The sequence below is a fragment of the Dendrobates tinctorius genome, unplaced genomic scaffold (assembly GCF_039654945.1).
Source record: "Dendrobates tinctorius isolate UK_male_01 unplaced genomic scaffold, ASM3965494v1 ptg000116l, whole genome shotgun sequence".
NCBI lineage: Eukaryota > Metazoa > Chordata > Amphibia > Anura > Dendrobatidae > Dendrobates > Dendrobates tinctorius.
The window spans coordinates 26,505,955-26,527,356 of NW_027361784.1; positions in this window are offsets into that span (position 1 = coordinate 26,505,955).

The window sequence follows — 21,402 nt, forward strand, 5'->3', positions numbered from 1 at the left end:
CCCGCCTAATAGACGTTATAGCTACTAGAAAAACGACCTTTCTGGACAGGTAAGGCAAGGAGACCTCTTGCAATGGTTCGAAAGGAGCCTCCTGAAGGGCCCTGAGCACCAAGTTCAGGTCCCATGATTCCGTCGGCGCCTTATAGGGGGGTACTAAATGTGCGACCCCTTGCATAAACGTCCTAACCTGCCAGACGGAAGCGACTTTTCGTTGGAAAAGCACCGACAGGGCCGAGATTTGCGTTCTGAGCGAACTCGGAGCCAACCCTGCGTCCAGCCCTGCCTGTAGAAAAGCCAGTACGTTGGGGATCGAAAAAACCAGAGGAGCCACTTCACGATCCCTACACCAACGGAAAAAAAACTTCCCAAGTTCGATGATATACTCTCGCCGAGGAAGGCTTTCTGGCACTCACCATCGTGGCCGCCACATCGCGCCTGAATCCTGCCTGTGTTAACAGCCAAGATTCAATGGCCACGCCGTCAAACACAGGGCCCCTAAGTTCGGATGGCAGATCGGCCCCTGGGACAGTAAGTCCGGCCGATCTGGAAGACGCCAGGGTACGTCCACCACTAGTTGGGCCAGATCTGCATACCAGGCCCGCCGGGGCCAGTCTGGGGCCAGCAGAATTGCTGGAACCTTCTCTCTCCTTATTTTCCTGATAACTCTTGGAAGCAGCGGCAGCGGGGGGAACAAGTACGGGAGACGAAACTGGCTCCACGGGAGCACCAGAGCGTCTGCTGCGATTGCCTGCGGATCGAGGGATCGAGCGACAAACCTTTGTACTTTGGCATTCTCTCTGGATGCCATAAGGTCCACGTCTGGTGTCCCCCACCGTTGGCAGATCTGCTGAAAGATCTCGGGGTGCAGGGACCATTCCCCTGCCGCGACCCCCTGTCGGCTGAGAAAATCTGCCGCCCAGTTTTCGACTCCTGGAATGTGCACCGCTGAAATTACCACGCGGTTCTTCTCTGCCCAACGCAGTACCAGTCCGACCTCGCGCATGGCTGCCTGGCTGCGCGTGCCCCCTTGATGGTTGACATATGCTACTGCTGTAGCATTGTCCGACTGGATGCGCACCGGCCGGTGTCTCAGGAAACACTGGAAATGTTGCAGGGCCAATCGTATTGCCCGTATCTCCAGAATGTTGATCGGGAGAACTATCTCCTGAACGGACCACCGCCCCTGGGCTATGTGACTCTGGAAAACTGCTCCCCAACCTTGCAGGCTTGCATCGGTCGTCACCACCAACCATTGTTCCGGGGGAAAGGGTTTCCCCTGGACCAGAGACGAGTCGCGAGTCCACCACCGGAGTGAACCTCGTACCAGCGGAGACAACTTGCACCGATGACTGAGAGACAGCAGCCTCCGGTCCCATGCTGTCAAGAGCGCATGCTGAAGCGGACGGAGATGGAACTGGGCAAACGGGATTGCTTCCATCGCCGCCACCATTCTGCCCAACACACTCATGCCGTACCGGATGGATCTGGTGCCCGGCTGTAGAAGGTTCCGTACCCCTTGCTTGATTTTTTGCGCCTTGTCCTGAGGGAGGATCACCAGCCCCCGGGAGGTGTCGAAATTCATGCCTAGGAACACGATTCTTTGGGCTGGAACCAAGGACGACTTGCTCCGATTGATCAACCAGCCCAGACGGGCCAGGGTATCCAGAGTGATACTGACATTGTCCTGGCACTCCTGAAACGACGGCCCCTTTACCAAAAGGTCGTCCAGGTAAGGTAACACCGTTATGCCCCGTGCATGCAGGATGGCCATAACCACCGCCATTATCTTTGTAAAGACTCTGGGGGCAGTGGCTAAGCTGAAGGGCAGAGCCACAAATTGGAAATGACGTCCTCCGATCGCAAATCGCAGGAACCTCTGGTGTGGGGGAAATATCGGAATATGCAGATATGCATCCTGCACATCGATCGAGGCCAGGAATTCCCCTGGATCCATGGCTGCAATGACCGAGCGGAGGGACTCCATCCGGAATCGCCTGACCCTGATGAATCTGTTCAGGATCTTTAGATCCAGTACTGGCCTCACAGTCCCGTCTTTTTTGGGGACCGAAAACAGATTGGAGTAAAACCCCTGCGACTCTTCGCCCTGCGGCACTGGGGCGATGACCCCTTTGCGCTGTAGCGTCATTATAGCCTGTAACAAACTCTCCGCCTGCGAATCTGTCTTGGAAAGTCGGGAACGGAAGAATCGCTGTGGTGGCCGTCCGACAAACTCTATCTTGTACCCGGACGATATTAGTTCTGCCACCCAAGTGTCGCGTGTCACTGCGACCCAAACGTGGCTGAACCCTAGTAGGCGTCCGCCCACTCTGTCGTCCGTAGGTACGGAGCGCCTCCAGTCATTTAGCTGGAGGTTTTTGGGACCTGGCCCCCCTCGCTCTGGGCAAACGGCCTCGGCCTCTACCCAGCGGATTGGCCCTGTAAGAGGCTTGCTTTTCCCTACTCTGGCCATCGTTTGCGGAGGAGTATGCCCTGGCCGAAGTCCCCCCCCAGGGGCTACGAAAGGGTCGAAAACGCCTCTGCGTTTGCCTGAATGCCGGGCAACTTCTCTGCTGCGGGAGGAAACTACTTCTCCCCCCTGTGGCTTCTGAGATAAGCCTATCCAGCTTCTCACCGAACAGCCGATTGCCCTGAAAAGGCAATGAGGTTAAGGATTTTTTAGAGATAGAATCCGCTTTCCACAGCCTCAGCCATAATGCACGCCTAATGGCGATCGCATTCGCTGCCGCCACAGCCGAACACTCGGCCGCGTCCAGTGAGGCGCTGACAAGATAATCACTCGCTCCTGATATCTGATTTGCCACCTCCAAGACCTCCGCGGGCAGATCCCTGTCTTGGAGGGCCTTATACAGAGCGTCCCCCCACGAAACCATGGCTTTAGCCACCCAAGTTGCCGCAAAGGAGGGGGCCAGAGCCGACCCTGCTGCCTCATATACCGAGCGGGCAAGCCCGTCCATGAGGCGATCAGTTGGGTCCTTTATAGAAGAAACACTGGGTATCGACAATAGCGATCTTGATGCTAAACGTGATACCGGTGGGTCCACTACTGGCGACTCTACCCAACCCTTATGGAGCTCAGGAGGAAACGGATACTTTGCTTGCAGCGCTTTTTGCATTGCAAAACGCTTATCCGGGTGTTCTCTATGTTTCTGGACTAGCTCCTCAAACTCCGGATGCGTGGCAAACCTATGTGGTCGCCTGGATTTCTTGAAAGAGACCTTGTGACCTGAGGCTGTGGGCACATCGTCCTCGATCTCTAATGTCTGGTTGACTGCCTCAATGAGACTGTCCACCGAGTCCTGGAACCCCAGGCTTTCTAGATTCCAGGCCTCCTCCTCCTCTCCTTCATCCTGATCGCTCCCTGAGCTCAGCGACGGGGAACGGGATGCCCTAATACCCGCCGCCGAAGCCCCGGAGGGCCCGGCCGACGGGGAACGAGCCCTTTTGATATGAGCTTGCCTGGTACTGGAGCGACCTCTAATGGTTGGAGGGTCCTGAGACGAGGACGAGCTCTCTTCCGCTGGCAGACCACCATCCTTGTTCCTGCCCGGGCCTTGAAGGGATTCAATTGCCCTTGTAAGGGACAGCATAGAATGCGATAAGGACACCGCCCATTCCGGGGGGTCCTGACCCCTGGGTTCAGAAACAGTGGGGGGCTCCTGGGCGCGCTCCGACTCGCAGGCTTCACAATATTTACCCGCCTGTGCCTTTGGCAGCCTGACCCCACAGGACACGCAAACCGCGTAAAGGAAAGAGTGAGCTTTCCCTTTGGCAGACATACTTGCACAGGCTGAAGGCAGGGTAGAAGGAGGAGGAGGGTAACCCCTTCCCTGACAACCAGTGCGGTTCTCCAAACGGAGTTACACTCACCCACCGGCAGGGTCCCACTCCTGTTTGAAGTACCCCGGGAAGCTCCGGATGCGTGGATGCGAGGTGGTAGGGCGGAAGTCTCCTCTCCGGGACCTGTGCGCCCGCCGTTTTCCACCCCTTGACCTCCAGGCCTCCTGCTCCTATACAGCGCGTCTCCCCGACGTCAGTGGGCGGGACTTCCGGCTACCACCGGAAGTCGGCGCGCGGCCTCGCGCGATACTCACGGACCTCCTCCTGCAGCGGGGCCGCGGCCGCCGGCGGGCTTCCGGCCGCACTCCGGTACACGCGGTGTGCGGCGTCCGGGTGCAACGCCACTCTGGCTACCGTTACTCACCGGGGCAAACTTGCGGTGCGCTCCAGGAGCGGATCCCCCAAATATTAAAGGTGAGCAGGGCCATCCGCCGTGGGCTCCATCCCCGGCAGGGGGGGGGGGGGACTTCTGGTACCGGTTTCTTCCCCCTGTACTCGCCACGTCCACAAACTAGATCGGCTCACCTGCGCCTCCAATTCAGCCCCTGGACTCACTACCAAGGGGTGGAAGGGGCCTCCATACATTGTTGTTGTAGGAGAGGAACAACGTGGAGGCTGACCCCTGGTTCTGCTCACACGTGCTCGCCTGATGAAGTTATGGGGAAACCGAATCCTCTTATCAGGACGCGTTGCCCCTCTTTTAAAAAATAGTTGTCTGGCAAAAAGTCCCAGATGTGTCCCTCGGTGCGGGAGAGGACACGTGGAGGGTTACTCACACGTGGTCGCCCGTTGATGATTTGGGGAGATCGGATCCTCTCTATAGGATCCATCGCCCCTGTCTTATCTTCATAGAAAAAAAGGGGAAAAAAAAAAAAATCTAGTCTGGAGCTCCAGACTGCGTGTGCCTCCATCAGACACTAAGCAAAAACTGAGTTACGCCCGGCCTAGGGGCGAGGGTGTATGCGGCGGAGGAGGAGCTAACTCTTTTTTTTGTACACTTAGTGTCGGCCTCCAGACGGCAGAAGCACACACCCACAGTCTCTGTGTCCCCCAATGAGACGAAGGAGAAATTAACTTTACCCTAGTCCTCAACAGTCCAATCCCTGCACTACTTGTAAAGATAGAAGTTAGTGTTATTTTCTCTGGTGAAGCTCCATCAGACTGAGACATATGAAAGAATGATTGTCTGGAGAAGAAAAGACGTGATACCATGAGACATGTGTCTGCCAACAGTAAAGCCTCCTGAAACCATTTATGTGTGGGGGCTTCTCATCCATGGAGGGGCTCACTCACAGTTTTGCCTAAGAACACTGCCATGAATAAAGAGTGGAATCTAATCTAGCCATCTTCCAAGAGAAACATATCCCAACCATTCCGGAGCAATGTGATGATGATGCTTGTTTCCAGCATAATGAAGACCATATGAATTAAGTGGCTTGGTGAGCAAAACATTAACATTTTTCCATGGTACATGACGGCACCACGAGAGAGGGGATCCGCCCCACGAGGACAGGAAACCTTCAAGATAAAAGGGGCGGCTCCTCTCTCCGCATCAGTTGGTTTCCTGTCCTCGACGGGGAACCCTCAAGATGAAAGCCTCTTTGAAGATTCCGAGAAGAGGATGCCTGGGCCTGGGTCGGGTGATTAATGGCAGGCATGGGTCTGCTACACCCGACACCGGGTACCGGTAGTCGCCTCGGGGGCCATATATGCCTATGTCCCCCCTGAGCGAAGGCATGGCCACAGCCGGAGGGCAGATGCCCAGGCGAAGCGGGGGACCCTCCAAGATGTCAGCGAAAAGAGAGGTCCAGGGAGGCCACTGGTAGTGTTCCCTCCCTGTTGACATACAGTGGCCATGCAGCCCGGGAGGCACATCGGTGCCCGGGCAGAAAGCTCCTCGGAGGCCACAGGCTGTGTACCCTCCCTGTGAGCACCAGACACGACCCCGCAGCGGAGATCTGTAGCTCTCATACCTGCACCATAGAGGGATGGGGTCCACCATGCAGGTAAGAGGTGTCTGGGGGTCCCGAAATACAAGCGCTCACCCGGCCGGGTTCGTATGGCCGCACCGGGAGGCGCGCACGCTGGGAGCGCGCATCATGGCCGACGAACCGGAAGTGGTTGCGGCGACCCGGAAGTAGAGCGGCGCGCACAGCACCGCGGGGCCTGGGAGAGGCAGAAGGTGTGCACGGTCCCGGGGGGGGGCACGCAGAGCACGCGCGCACGTCCGTCCACACAGCAGGCGCGGCAGGTGCGAGACCAGTTGGTCTAAAAAAAAAAAAAAAAAAAAAAAAAAAAAAAAGGGGGCTATTTAAGATCACCAGAAAAAGCGAGCAGGCGTCACAGCACCAATTTGGAGTGGAAGTGACTGCTTGCAGCCATAAGCAGCATAATGGAGAGCCCTTCGCCAGAGCATGTGCAACCGCGCCAGGAAGAGAGGCGGTCGTGGTCAGAGGAGAAAGCAAAGACACGCCGCAGCAGGAGTGTGAGCCACTCGGGCAGCGCACGGGCGGATCGTCACCGCAGGAAAGAGGGGTCCATAGTCTCGTTGGGAGACAGTGAAAGGACCAGCCAACCTCCAGATCCGGTACCCGTTCTATGAAGCGTCCGAGTGGTGAGTGAACTTCGAGAAAGTCCAGTAATCTAATGTCTGTTCTCTTTCTCTCTTTCTCCTCTCTTCCCCTCTCCTCCTCCTCTTATATACATTGACGGGGTGGAGTATAGGAGGTCCCTAAGAAATGTAGAGGGAAGTCAAAGAATAAAGAATGTGCTTTATGTAAAAGTCCCACAGAAGCAGCCTGGAACAAAAAGTTGTGCCAGGAGTGCATTAACAAAACCATAGCGGAGGAGACACCCTCATTTTCGGATAGTCTGAGGGCCATAATTCAGACAGAAGTTTCCAAATCGGTAAGAGCATTACAAACTGTAGATACAGAGAAGAAAACTAGGAGAGCAAGCCCCTCAGGGGTCTCTCAACAGGACTCTACAGAGTCAGAGGACGACTCAAATAAGTCTCAGTATTCAGGAAGTAGCTCGGACGGGGAAGATACGTTTCCAGTAGAAACTACGGATGAACTCATTAAAGCAGTTAGATCTACCATGGGGCTAGTAGAAGAGCAGACAAAAAAGACAGCCCAAGATCTCATGTTCAGCGGACTGCAAAAGAAAAAACGTAAGACCTTCCCTGTTACCGAGCAACTAAAAGCACTAATAAAGCGCGAATGGGAAAAGCCAGAAAGGAAGTCCCAGATAACGAATTCCCTAAAGAGGAGATACCCCTTTGAGGAAGAGGCATCCTCATCCTGGGATAGGGCCCCTAAAATTGATGTGGCGATATCAAAGGTCGCCAGAAAATCTTCCCTACCCCTTGAGGACCTGGGGTTCCTAAAAGAGCCGCTGGACCGAAAGGCAGACAATTGCCTTAAAGCAGCCTGGGAAACCTCGGCTGGCGCACTAAGACCCGCCATCGCAGCCACTTGTGTGGCTAGGTCCCTAAAGATATGGACAGACAACTTGGAGGATCAATTAGAACAAGGAGTTCCCAGAGACACGATTCTGGAATCATTACCGGCTATTAGAGCGGCGGCGGGCTTTCTCGCAGAGGCATCAGCAGATTCGGCCAGACTAGCGTCAAAGTTAGCAGCCTTAACAAATGTAGGACGGCGTGCAGTATGGCTCAAATGCTGGCCGGGGGACACACAGGCAAAACTGAAACTTTGCTCTCTACCATGTGAGGGAAATTTCTTATTCGGTCCAGCACTGGATGAAGTATTGGAATAAGCGAGTGACACAAAAAAGAATTTTCCGAAACAACCATTTCAGGCCTTTCGGCGCTCCTTTCAGAGGGGCCGAAAATTTAGAAGGCAACAATTCAAAGACCGTGACAGAAATAATTCTGACAGACGATACAGAGGAGGGAGAGGCTTCTATTTTAGTAAGCTTCCTAGAGAAGCGAAAAAACCCGCCCAGTGACTGTCCCTCTCAGGTGGGGGGAAGGCTCTCTCACTTCCTCCCAGCCTGGGAAAGGATCTCATCCAGTACCTGGATCCGACAGATAGTAGGGTCAAGTCTGGAGTTAAAGTTCCACCACTGGCCACCACAAAAATTCATTCAAACTCCGGTACAATCATCCCAAGAAAGACAAAAGAGTTTGAAGGGGGAGGTGTTATCGCTTATACAAAAACTCGTACTGGAAGAAGTTCCAGAAGGGGAAAAGAAGGAAGGCTTTTACTCCCCCCTATTTCTGATAAAGAAACCAGACGATTCCTGGAGGACGATTGTAAATCTGAAAGGCCTCAACAAGTATCTAGTAGTCCCATCGTTCAAGATGGAGACGATAAGATCTACAGTGAAACTCCTCTTCCCTCGGTGTTACATGTCGGTCCTGGATCTCAAGGACGCTTACTATCATGTCCCGATCCGGCAGCAAGAGCGCAGATATCTCAGAGTGGCAGTCCAGATAAACTCTCAGTGGCATCATTTTCAATACAAGGCTCTGCCCTTTGGGGTAGCAACAGCCCCCCGGGTCTTTATGAAGTTAATTGCGGAGGTCACGGCACATCTCAGAGAAAAAGATGCTCTAGTAATACCATATCTGGACGACTTCTTGATAGTGGGGAAAGATTTCGCTCACTGTCAGGAACAAGTCAAGACAGTGATAGACTCTTCAGACTCTGGGTTGGCAACTGAACTTCAAAAAATCCAGGTTGGAGCCAACAATGGTCCAGAATTTTTTGGGCCTAACAATAGACTCGGTAATACAGGAGTGTCGCCTCCCAGAGGGAAAAGAAGAGAAAATCAAAAACCTAATCAGAACAACATTAAGAAAGCCAACAATGACTCTGAGGAAAGCCATGTCAGTGCTGGGGTCCCTAACATCCTGCATACCAGCGGTAAAATGGGCACAATTTCACACAAGGGAACTTCAGTGGTGTGTGTCACAAAGCGATCTGACGCTTCAGGGGCAGTTAGAACAGAAGCTCACCATCCCGGTTCCTGTACTCCAGTCGCTAAAATGGTGGTTACAGATAGAGTCCGCTCCGAGGGGAGTACCCTGGACATATGCAGCCTCCAGAGTAGTCACGACAGATGCCAGTCCCTGGGGCTGGGGAGCCCATCTAGACACCCTGTGGCTCCAAGACCCTTGGGCGCAGGGGGAAAAAGATCTATCCTCAAACGAGTGGGAACTACTAGCCATCGAAAGAGCGCTGGAAGGATTACTGACACACCTAAGAGGACATCATGTGAAAGTCCTATCAGACAATCGTACAGCGGTTGCATACGTGAACCATCAAGGAGGCACTCGTTCTCGGTCATTGATGGAAATAGCAAAAAGAATCCTGACTCTGGCGGAACATCAGTTCCTTTCATTATCGGCCCTGCATATCCGAGGCGCGGACAACCTGAAGGCGGACTTTCTGAGCAGGAACCACTTAAAACAAGGAGAATGGTGCCTAAAAGAGTCCATTTTTCAGCAAATTGTGCAGAGGTGGGGAAAACCCATAATAGATCTCTTCGCCTCAAAAACCAACAGAAAAGTTCAAAAATTCTGCTCCCTAAGACCAGCAGACATGCCACTGGCGGTAGACGCCTTCAGAATAAAATGGACATCAGGTCTCCTGTACGCATTCCCTCCGATATGCCTCATTCCATTAGTCCTGAAAAAAATCAGGGAGGACCATGCCAGAGTAATTATGATAGCTCCCTTTTGGCCGAAAAGGCCGTGGTTCTATTGGCTGAGGGTGATGTCAGTGACAGACCCATGGGTGCTCCCAGAGGATCACGACCTCCTAACACAGGGTCCCTTCAATCATCCTCCGAATTCCAGGCTGCATTTGACAGCCTGGAATTTGAAAGGTCACTGTTAGAGAAGAAAGGGTTTTCAGCAAGATTGATTTCCACCCTAATCAGTAGCAGAAAGCCAGTGACCACAAAAATATATGGGAGGATATGGAAGAAATTTTTGTCCACCTCAGGCCCAATACAGGAGGGGGAAGTGCCTGTGAGGGCAGTACTAGAATTCCTACAAAAGGGTTTGGACCTGGGCTTAGCGGTCAGCACCCTGAAAGTACACGTTTCAGCCCTGGCAGCATTATTCAACTATGACCTGGCAAGCGATAGATGGGTCGCCAGATTTATCCGGGCCTGTGCTAGAGCTGACTCTGTCCCATCTCCTAAACCTCCTCCCTGGGATCTAAATTTAGTCCTATCATCTCTAACGGAAAGTCCGTTCGAACCAATAAACGCAACATCAGATAAAGTGTTAACTTTAAAAACAGCCTTGTTAGTGGCGCTCACATCGGCACGTAGGGTTGGGGACTTACACGCACTAGCAGCAGATCCACCATACACTCAGATTATGGAGGATAGAGTCGTGTTGAGATTAGATCCAGCATACCTCCCTAAGGTAGTGTCGAAATTCCACAGAGCTCAGCAAATAACCTTGCCCTCCTTTTGTCCTAACCCCGGTAACAAAAAAGAAGAGAGATTACATTGCTTAGACGTTAGGAGATGTATCCTACAGTATTTAGAGGTGACAAAACCATGGAGGAAACAGAGGGCCTTATTTGTCTCATATCAGGGGGCAAGGAAAGGCCTTAAAGCCTCTAAGCAAACTATAGCTAGATGGGTGAGAGAGGCCATCATACTAGCATATAGTAGTGCAGGTAGGGCTGTTCCAGAGGGCCTAAAAGCCCACTCCACGAGGGCCATGGCAACGTCCTGGGCGGAGAAAGCGGACGCCTCCATCGACCAAATCTGTAAGGCGGCCACTTGGTCCTCTCCATCTACCTTTTTCAGACATTACAGATTAGACCTATCTGCCACCTCTGATCTCACATTTGGGAACAGAGTGTTACAGGCAGTGATCCCCCCCTAAAAGAGAATACAAATCTCTGTAACTCTCTCGTGGTGCCGTCATGTACCATGGAAAAACACGGGTATTACATACCTGGTAATGTGTTTTTTCATGAGACATGACTGCACCCTTATATTCCCGCCCTATCTGATCACGTCATTAGTGGGGTGTTTTTTGTTAATATTATACACTCCCTTGGTGTTGGAAATTTAGCAGTATAAAATATGTATTATTTATGTGTGCACTAACCTGCGGAGTTCCTCTCGTGCTCTGTAAAACAACTGATGCGGAGAGAGGAGCCGCCCCTTTTATCTTGAAGGTTTCCTGTCCTCGTGGGGCGGATCCCCTCTCTCGTGGTGCCGTCATGTCTCATGAAAAAACACATTACCAGGTATGTAATACCCGTGTTTTTGGTCCGTGGGCAGAAAGCTTCCCAGATCCTAATCCCGTTGAGAACCTATGGTTGATCCTCAAAAAGTGGGAGGACAAACAAAAACACAGAAATTTGTGATAAAATCCGAGCACAGATGAGACAAGTATGGGCGGTCATCACTCAGGATTTGGCCCAGAAGCTGATATCCAGCTGCCAGAGTGAAAGGCAGAAGAAAAATAAGGGTCAACTTTGTAAATATTGAGTCTGTGTACAAACATGATGTATTTGTCAATAAAAGTTTAACAAATTGTGAAATTTTTAGAATTATACTTCAGTAATCATGGAAACTAAAAGATCTAAGAACACTGAAACAGAAAACTTTGTGAAAATCAAAATTTGCGTCACTCTCAAAACTTTTGCTCACAACGGTACACAAAGTACCTATGTCTTTGTACAAGAACCATGGGCACTTTTTGTGCCACCATAAAGTTCCTGTACATGGCAATGTATCATGGTGATATTGTCTTCTCTAGAAACAATGCTAATACAGGAGAAAACCTCTGTAAAATTATATGCGCACAGAGTCTTTTTGCTGAGCTTTTGTAGCTGAACCGGAGCAGAAACTTAGAGTTTTTGAGTAGTTTTGAGATTTGGAGGAGGATTTTACATTCAGTTTTCACCTCGAAAACTTCTCAAAAAAATCTGTGTGCAGAAGCCTTAGGGAATGTGCAAACTGCAAATTTTTAAGGCAGACTCTGCCTGGAACCACATGAAAAAGGGCTCAATAAATGTAAAAAATAATGAACATTTACGCAATAATGTCAAAACCATTTGTGCACATTTTCCGTATTTTTTTTAACATTTTTTCATGTCTTCAGGCTTTGAAAGCTATCAAGCAGCTAAAAGAAGTGACCTGACCATTCTTCAGACGGCTTTCGCCACCATCTAAAAGACACCAGCTGCAAAGCTGGCACAAAACAAGAAGAAAAATGATTTAGGTATTTTTTATAAGATGCCATGTGCACATACTCGTATCCTAATCCGAAAAATGCTATAGGTTTTTTTTTTCCCCTCTCAGATGAATCTTGCAGAAAAACCTCTGGGTGAAGTCATATACATGCGGTCAATCAGTTAGACTAATGACTTTTATGGTTGTCATTTCACAACTCCATACAAGTAAGAGTTAATGAAAATAGTAATACCCCTGGACTGGAGCCATAAGTCTGAGTAGGTAATATCGATCTGGCAAATTTTGCCATTTTTAGTCCTACTTGAATAGGGCTATGCAAAAAAAAAAAGTAGTTAAAATAATTTGTATACCGGGAATATTCTATCCTGGCATTGGCCCACTTGTATTTTCCTAGACACTTGTGGTGACTGTAGAAAAACTTGCTGACAGTTGAACCGATAGTTTTAGGCTGGTGTCCCCCGTAGTGCTCAGCACTCGGCTGCTAAGAAGTTTTGCAGAAACCTCATGGCCAATAATAATAAGCAAGTAATTTGCAATTAGTTTCTCACAATACTGCAGAAAGTGACTTCTTAGAAGCTGTACTTTGGAGACGTGATATATGGGCCCCAAGTGTTACACTGGCCCCAGTCCTAGACACATAAAAATAGGTGACTACATTTGCTTAAAATACTAATCCCTTGCCTTTGATTAGGGAGAAGGTATACAGCTTTTCCATCCCACATGGACTCATCCTCAAAGTCTATTTATACATTATAGGCAAGTCACTTTTTTACTGCAAATTCTTTGTAATTCTTACAAAAACGGAAGGGTTGTAACATGGAAGAGGGGTGAGTACCTCTGGCGCAAATACAGAACTGATGAGGAATCCAACATTCACCTATTTTGTCTATTGACATAAGCCACTTGGGTAAGAGTCAGTCATTGCCCGTAACCAAAATGTTGAACGATCTTGATAAATATAGAAGGATCTTCAATCAATATCTGACATTCTAAAGAAAAAATGAAGTAGTTGCTCATAGCAATCAATTAAGTTTTGTCCTGTTTAAAACACCCTTCTGAAAGTGGTGTTATCAGTCTATATTTCTTTTGAACCAGGAGTGCACACCATTTGCGATAAAGCACGTTATGAGTTGCTGCATGCGTACAAGATCAGAACGGCACGAGTGTGGCGCCAGAACTATCATCACTATTCACTACATGAATGCAGCACCAGAACCACCGTTAGTACATGAATGTAGTGTCATAAATACAGTCATTACAAAAATGCAGTGCTAGAAACACGGTCCGTACATGAACACCGCATCAGAACCACCATCAGTACATAAATGCAGTGCCAGAACCACCATCAGTACATGTATACAGCACCAAGCTTAGTACAGTGATCAATTGCATTGTCAGGTTATTGTATTGCATGAACCTAAAAATGTGCCCTTAAAAATGATGAGATGCTGGGAGTTGCTGTTACCAGTCATCATCAGACTGCAGATCATACAGGAACGACAGTACTGATGAAATGTAATCGGTATCACAAAAATAATTTACATCCAGGTACCTTATAGATGACATCTTCTCTGTTTGAAGTCGCTCCCATCCCTTTGTCTCCATGTAGTACAGATGCAATAATGAGATTTCATGCCCAAAGCTCATCTCTGCAGATTTCTCTCTTCTGCAGCACATCCCGACTTGGTGCCATTAAAAATAAAAGTATCATTATACTACCCCATAAATATAAATAAACGATAAGGTTTTCAATATTGGTGTTAAGACTGTCCCAACTATGGTCGCCGTGACGAGGCGGGTTGACTTTCACATATTATTTTCATGCACTATGCTGTTTATTTATTTACTGCAGGGTATTTAATCATTATTTTTCTGTCTGTTTTTTTTCTGTTTAGTGGCTAGTGTGAACATGCGCTTACATGCTGCATGCACACCAGTTTATGTCCCAGTTCATACTTTTTAGTTTTTTTTTCTTGCCTCTTTTTCGAGCCCGTACTGTTAACTATGGGCTTCTTATAAGAGACTCTGTCTTTTTGTAGATGCAATGGAGGACTTAAGAAGAAAACAATATTTCTTATTTAACATGTTAAGTAGTAATAACAAAAGTTTGTTTTGCTTTAAATTATTTCCAATGCCAGTTGCTAGGGTGGGAAAATCTTGTAAATTTTCTTACCCGGGGCGGTGACAAGTTCAAATACAGTTTAAATTGCAAAGAGGGGTAATTGCCAGTACATCAAGGTGTGTATAATATCCGTACATACCGTCCGGGTGGTATCAATGCCTGTACAGGCCCATCCTATTGTGCGCGCAGCTGTCAATTGTTGGTATTGTGTTCCATCCCGGAGCAGATAAACGTGATACCATTACGGATCTGCCTCTGTCATTAAACTGAACTCATCCCATAAATATGTTGGCCAGGTTGAGTAGAGTTATAGGAGACTTACTAAAAAAAAAATTAAATTAACATCTTAATTTATCAGTTTTTAAAGGTTTATTAAATTTTGATACAGAATAGCTAGGTGTCCAACCTCTGGAACCCAACCGGTGCTCTGAAAGGCTCCATCTGAATGTGTATGCGTTCAACCGCTCCTTTCCTTTGAAGCTTGAAGGTGTAATTCCCACCACAGATATTTATGGCAGATACATATGATAGCATAGCAAAATGTGACAGACATGTGTGAATATGAAGGACATAAATAGATAACATGAGTTAGAATACTAACTCAATATGAACTAAAAATTGTTCACATTTACCAAGATGGACATATAATCAGAACCAATTGTTACAATACAATACCTCCATTACCTGTTTTTGTACCGCTATGACTCAGTTTCTGTCATTATGAGTGTGACTTACACACTACATTCATTTTTATGGGCAATTATGCTTACTCCTTTACTATCTTCATGAGGTTTTGTGTGCATATGTTCACAGGCCATTGTTTGCCTATGTCTGATCTCCATGTGGACCTAGTCAGCCCTTGTTTGTGAGGGTTCATTAGACTCATGTGTCTTGCGACCATTTTTATCTGTCTTCCATATTTAAATAAAGTTTTGCATTTTTTCTTATTTGTGTCAATTGTTTTTTGTTGGAGTTTCCCCCCCCCCCCCCCTTCAGATACATATGATGTCTGATGGGGTTTCCAGACCATAATAGGGTTGCACTGAATGCCGTTTTGACTGGCTGATTTCCATAGAAGTGAATGGAAAGGACCACAGATCTTTCAGATATTTACAAGATATTCTGTGGCTATCCTATAAATGTCTAAGGTGGACATACCCCTTTAGTGAAAACTTTATATATCAAACTCCTAGTTGAGTTTCCTGGAACCTATTGGTCAAGAAGAGGGCGAGGTTTCTAGAAACCCCATCCAAAAAGGGGCTGTTCTGGGAGGAGTTGGGACGTTCCCAGGGGAGCTGGTTTTGACAGAACGTAAACAACCCTAAATATGTTGGTAACTAGGCAATTGTTTGTTTATGCAGAGTATTAAAATATTTATGTCCAATATGCAAAAATTTAGCAAAATTACGGTTTTAAAAGAAGGGGCATGACGAACCATGACTCGGCTGCCTTACAATATTTTAGCCTAGAAGTTGCTTGAAATAAGCTGACTATTTTTGTTTTTGGCCAACGGAAAGCCCCAAAAATGCACCAAATTTATCAGGAAGCCTGCGCCTCTTCATAAATGTATCTTATGAAATTTTTTGGCAGACAACTTTCCCCCCATAATGTTAGGCTGATCGATGTTACACATCTTCCTTCTCTGTCCTTTCTGCTACCCCCTCCAGGTATTACTTTCAGCCTTTTTGGTTCCAGTAATTAGTTCTTTGTCACCGCGGTGCAATATGTGCTGGAATGCAACAAAGAACCACAAATCATCATCCATCTGATGGAAATATTTCGTTAGAAGCTACGTTCCCCTGGTAACCTCAGTAATATTTATATTTGCTTATTTAAGATGAACCTCATTGTTGATTGATGATCAAAACTAGCACAAATCCGGTGTACTTTGCACCTTTTTTTTTCCTAACACACAAGTCACATGTTCTTGATCATGTACAGTGGCTGTGAGCAAAAACCAGGGGGTCCTTCATGTAACGACTGAATATTTTCCGCACTCCCATGGGTCCTGCATGTAACGACTGGATATTCTCCACACTCTAATATTCAAGACTGAATTTTTATAAATTGTTTTGCCAAAAGTAAAAGTTTTCCCCTACCCATAAAAGTGAGGAAAATGTATTGGTCAACCAAGACACGACCTCTGGGATCATCATCGATCCTAAGAACGATCTCTGAATGGAGTGGAAGTCAAACATGCCCAACTCCACTCCATTCATCGACTACGGGACTGCCAGAAATACCATTGTAGTCCGCATTTCTTCCGTAGTTCTATAGACAATCAATGGAGAGGTGGTACACATGATCTGCTCCAGTCAGATGGACCTGTTTTCAGGATGGCCAGATTTTCCAGTCATTGATCCTCCAGAGATGAGATCTGCTCCGATCACTGTGGGAACGGGGCTTGGTAGGTATTTTTTACAATTTACCAATCTAATGGAGTGGAGGGACTCCATACTGGAGATGGAAGGGGGCAATGTGGGGCATCATACTGTGTGTGGGGAGTACTGTAGGGGCATCAGATGTGGACATTATACTTTTGTGGGTGGCATTGTGGAAGTGTCATACTGTGTGGGGGCATCATTGTTGTGTCGAGGCATCATAACGTGCCGGGGGCACTATGGGGGCTTCATTATGTGTGTGGGAGCGTGTTTGGGGCATAATACTATGTGGAAGGACATTTATGGGCCATAAAAGGAGTTTTAAACAATATGGGGCTTCATTAGGGGAATTATTTCTGTGTGCATGCACAAAATTAAGTTGGTGGGGTTTGGGGTATGTTTAAAGGGAATCTGTCGGGTCCACCATGCCCTCCAACCCAGCAGCATCCACCTACATATGACTTTATTCCCTGCATATCCAGCCCTGTATAATGTTATTCAATTAAATTAATGTTTTAAAAAATCATTTATATTGTCGGCTTATCCTATGCTAATAAGGGCTTTGACTAGTCAATGGGGCGTTAGTTCCCCAGACTAGTCAGCCCTGTTTTCTTGTTATCACACCCCTGTAGGCGTGATAATATTATTTGCACGAGCCGTTGTCATCACAGCTCATTCAAATCTCGTGTGTGCGCCGCTCATATCCTCAGTCACTGCACTTCTGTAGCCGGGTGTACTCTTCCCAGCTTCAGAGGCACACTGTGAATGACCAGAAGTTCAGAAGAGCCACCCCATCGACTAGTCAAAGCCCTACATAGCACAGGAAAAGCAGACATTATAAAGGCTTTATTAAACATTAAGCTAAATAACATTATACAGGGCTGGTTAGGCGGGGAATTTAGTCATATATACAGTGGGGAAAATAAGTATCTGATACGCTGCCGATTTTGCAAGTTTTCCCACCTACAAAGAATGGAGAGGTCTGTAATTTTTATCGTAGGTACCCTTCACCTGTGAGAGACAGAATCTAAAAAAAAAATATCCAGAAAAACAAATTGTATGATTTTGACATAATTAATTTGCATTTTATTGTATTTGAGGCAAGTATTTGCTACAAGCCTTGTACAGGTCTACAATTTTGTCCCTGGTGTCCTTAAACAGCTTTTTGGTCTTGGCCATGTTGGAGTGTGATTGATTGAGTGTGTGGACAGCTGTCTTTTATACAGCTAACAAGTTCAAACAGGTGCAATAAATACAGGTAATGAGTGCAGAGTAGGAGGGCTTCTTATAGAAAAACTAACAGGTCTGTGAGAGCCAGAATTCTTGCTGGTTGGTCGGTGATCAAATACTTATCTCATGCAATAATATGCAATTCATTTATTTAGAAATCACACAATGTGATTTTCTGATTTGTGTTTATAGATTCTGTCTCTTACAGGTACGTACGATAAAAATTACAGACTTCTCCATTCTTTGTAGGTGGGAAAACGTCCAAAATCATCAGTGTATTAAATACTGTGAATGCTGCTGTGTTGGCGGGCATGGGAGGTCCAACAAGTTCCCTTTAAGCTGCAATATTTTCCTTTTAATGTTGGAAGGTATGACTTGTGCCCTTTTTATTAGATAAGGGAGGGAAATTAATTTTCCCAAGGGTCCATATCAAAAACCCTGACTGTTCTGGGGGGGGCACCCAAAAAGACTAACTTACTTTTGCTTATTAATTTATGTTGTGATCACTTAATATTGAGCAAATTATGTATATTGAGCAGCAACAGCTGCTAAGACGTGTTACGATAGGGCTCATTATGACATGTATTCTTATCTGTAGCGTCAAATCAACACAATATAATTTACTGATTTTTATCAAGTTATAAAGAGCAGCAAAACATACTGCACCTGTTATTCAGCCTTAAGAATATTTAATAAGTACAGTTGTACCTTGATAAACAGCTCCTGCCACACACTATAAAGATCCCACAGCCCCACACACAGTGTAATGTCCCCACAGCCCCACACACAGTATAATGTCCCCACAGCCCTACACACAGTATGATGCCCCACAGCTCTTCACACTAGTATCATAACCCCTCAGCTCCTAACACGGTATGATGTCCTACAGCCCCCCACACACAGTAAGATGAACACACAGCCCCACACAAACTGTATGATGTCCTCCGCACTTATGTCCCACAATCCTCCCACACAGTATGATGCCCCCACAGCTCTTCATACTAGTATCATAACCCCTCAGCTTCTCACACAGTATTAAGTCCCCACACACAGTATGATGTCCTACAGCCCCATATACACAGCATGATGATCCCACAGCACCCCACACAGTATGATGAACACACATCCCCAAACAAACTGATGTCCTCCGCACATAGTATTGTATCCCACAGTCACCCACACACAGTATGATGAACACACATCCCCAAACAAACTGTATGATGTCCTCCGCACATAATATTGTGTCCCACAGTCCCCCACACACAGTATGATGAGCACACAGCCCCACACAAACTGTATGATGTCCTCCACACATAATATTATGTCCCACAGTCCCCCCACACACATTATGATGAACACACAGCCCCCCACACACAGTATGATGAACACACAGCCCCACACAAACTGTATGATGTCCTCCACACATAATATTGTGTACCACAGTCCCCACAAACACAGTACGATGAACACAGAGCCCCACACAAACTGTATGATGTCCTCCGCACATAATATTGTGTCCCACAGTCCCCCACACAGTATGATGATCCCACAGCACCCCATACACAGTACGATGAACAAACAGCCCTACACAAACTGTGTGATGTCCTCCGCATATAATATTGTGTCTCACAGTCCCCCACACATTGTACGATGAACACACAGCCACACAAAAACTGTATGATGTCCTCCACACATAATATTGTGTCCCACAGTCCCACACACACAGTATGATGAGCACACAGCCCCACACAAACTGTATGATGTCCCACAATCCTCCCACACACAGTATGATGATGCCACAGCACCCCATACACAGTTCAATGAACACACAGCCCCACACATACTGTATGATGTCCTCCGCACATAATATTGTGTCCCACAGTCCCCCCACACACAGTATGATGAGCACACAGCCCCACACAAACTGTATGATGTCCTCCACACATAATATTGTGTCCCACAGTCCCCCCACACACATTATGATGAACACACAGCCCCCCACACACAGTATGATGAACACACAGCCCCACACAAACTGTATGATGTCCTCCGCACATAATATTGTGTCCCACAGTCCCCCCACACACAGTGTGATGAGCACACAGCCCCACACAAACTGTATGATGTCCTCCACACATAATATTGTGTCCCACAGTCCCCCCACACACATTATGATGAACACACAGCCCCACACAAACTGTATGATGTCCTCTGCACATAATATTGTGTCCCACAGTCCCCCCACACACGGTATAATGAACACACAGCCCCCCACACACAGTATGATGAACACACAGCCCTACACAAACTGTATGATGTCCTCCGCACATAATATTGTGTCCCACAGTCCCCCACACACAGTATGATGAACACACAGTCCCCCACACAGTATTATGCGATATGATAGTCCAGTAATTTCAGTGACCTTGTTTGTCTTGTCACTGCTGGTATCAACCTGACTTCATGTCTTTTTTTTATTTGTTTTTTGTTTGTATACCGGTTTTTATATATTGCATAAATGGTATTACGCCTTTAGGGAGGGAGGCACTCAATCTGCATGGCCTCTATAACTCAGCATTTCATCTCAATGTCAGGCAGGTGCCAACCAACCTTATACAAGGGGTTAGAAAGGGTAAAATGACAACGTGTCAGAACATGTTTATGTAAGATATCTTTGATGTGCTGTCATTACATGTCCATGGCGGCTGTGACAGCTGGAACGTCTCCTCCGATAAAACCTTTGCATATCTCCGCCATCAGATGTAAACATCCTAAAGCCTTCGTCCGTCATCCTGGCATTACCTCTCCTGTACAAGTAGCGCTTTGTTCTTTCTAGTTTCTGTCAAGCTAAAATGATGAAACTCGGTAATCAGTTGCTATATTTAAGCCCATGTTTACCTATCTCATACTCAGAAGCTTTAGCACGTAAAGGACATTTCCTTATTATGTTCTTATTTAGAAAAGTTAATCTATAAACAATATTGTTGACATCTTGGTATCTGCGGGGGTCATCACTTATTTTTTTCCAAACCTCTGAACATCAGCGATAGATCGGAGTGTGATAATAATGTCCTCTGATTCTCTTGGATGAGAAGATGGACAAAAAAAGTCTTCATCTTTTCCATTCTGTCAACCTGTGGAAATTGTGCCGCACTCAGATATCATCCGAGTGCAGTCTAATGACTTCCACAAACTCATTGACTTGCACAACCGAGTGCGATTTAAATATTTTATCATACTCTGCATGCTGAGATATTTTCCTTGGAACGATGTGGTCCGAGGAAAAATCGTGCACTGCCCCATAGATTTATTTTGGTGCGGGTATGATCAGATGTTTTCTCGGATACAGCAGTCTACACCTGCCCTAAAGGCCCCGTTACACGCATCAATGTCCCAGCGATCCCACCAACGATCCGACGTGGATGGGATCGCTGGGACATAGTTAGCTGATCGCTGGTGACCTGTCACTTATGCTCACCAGCGATCAGGACCAGCGAGTAAGCTGGTATCCAAGGTAAACAGTGGGTTTCTAAGAGCCGCGCGGCTCTTAGATACCCGCTGTTTACCTTGGAAACCAGTGTGCACGCTGGTATCCAAGGTAAACAGCGGGAT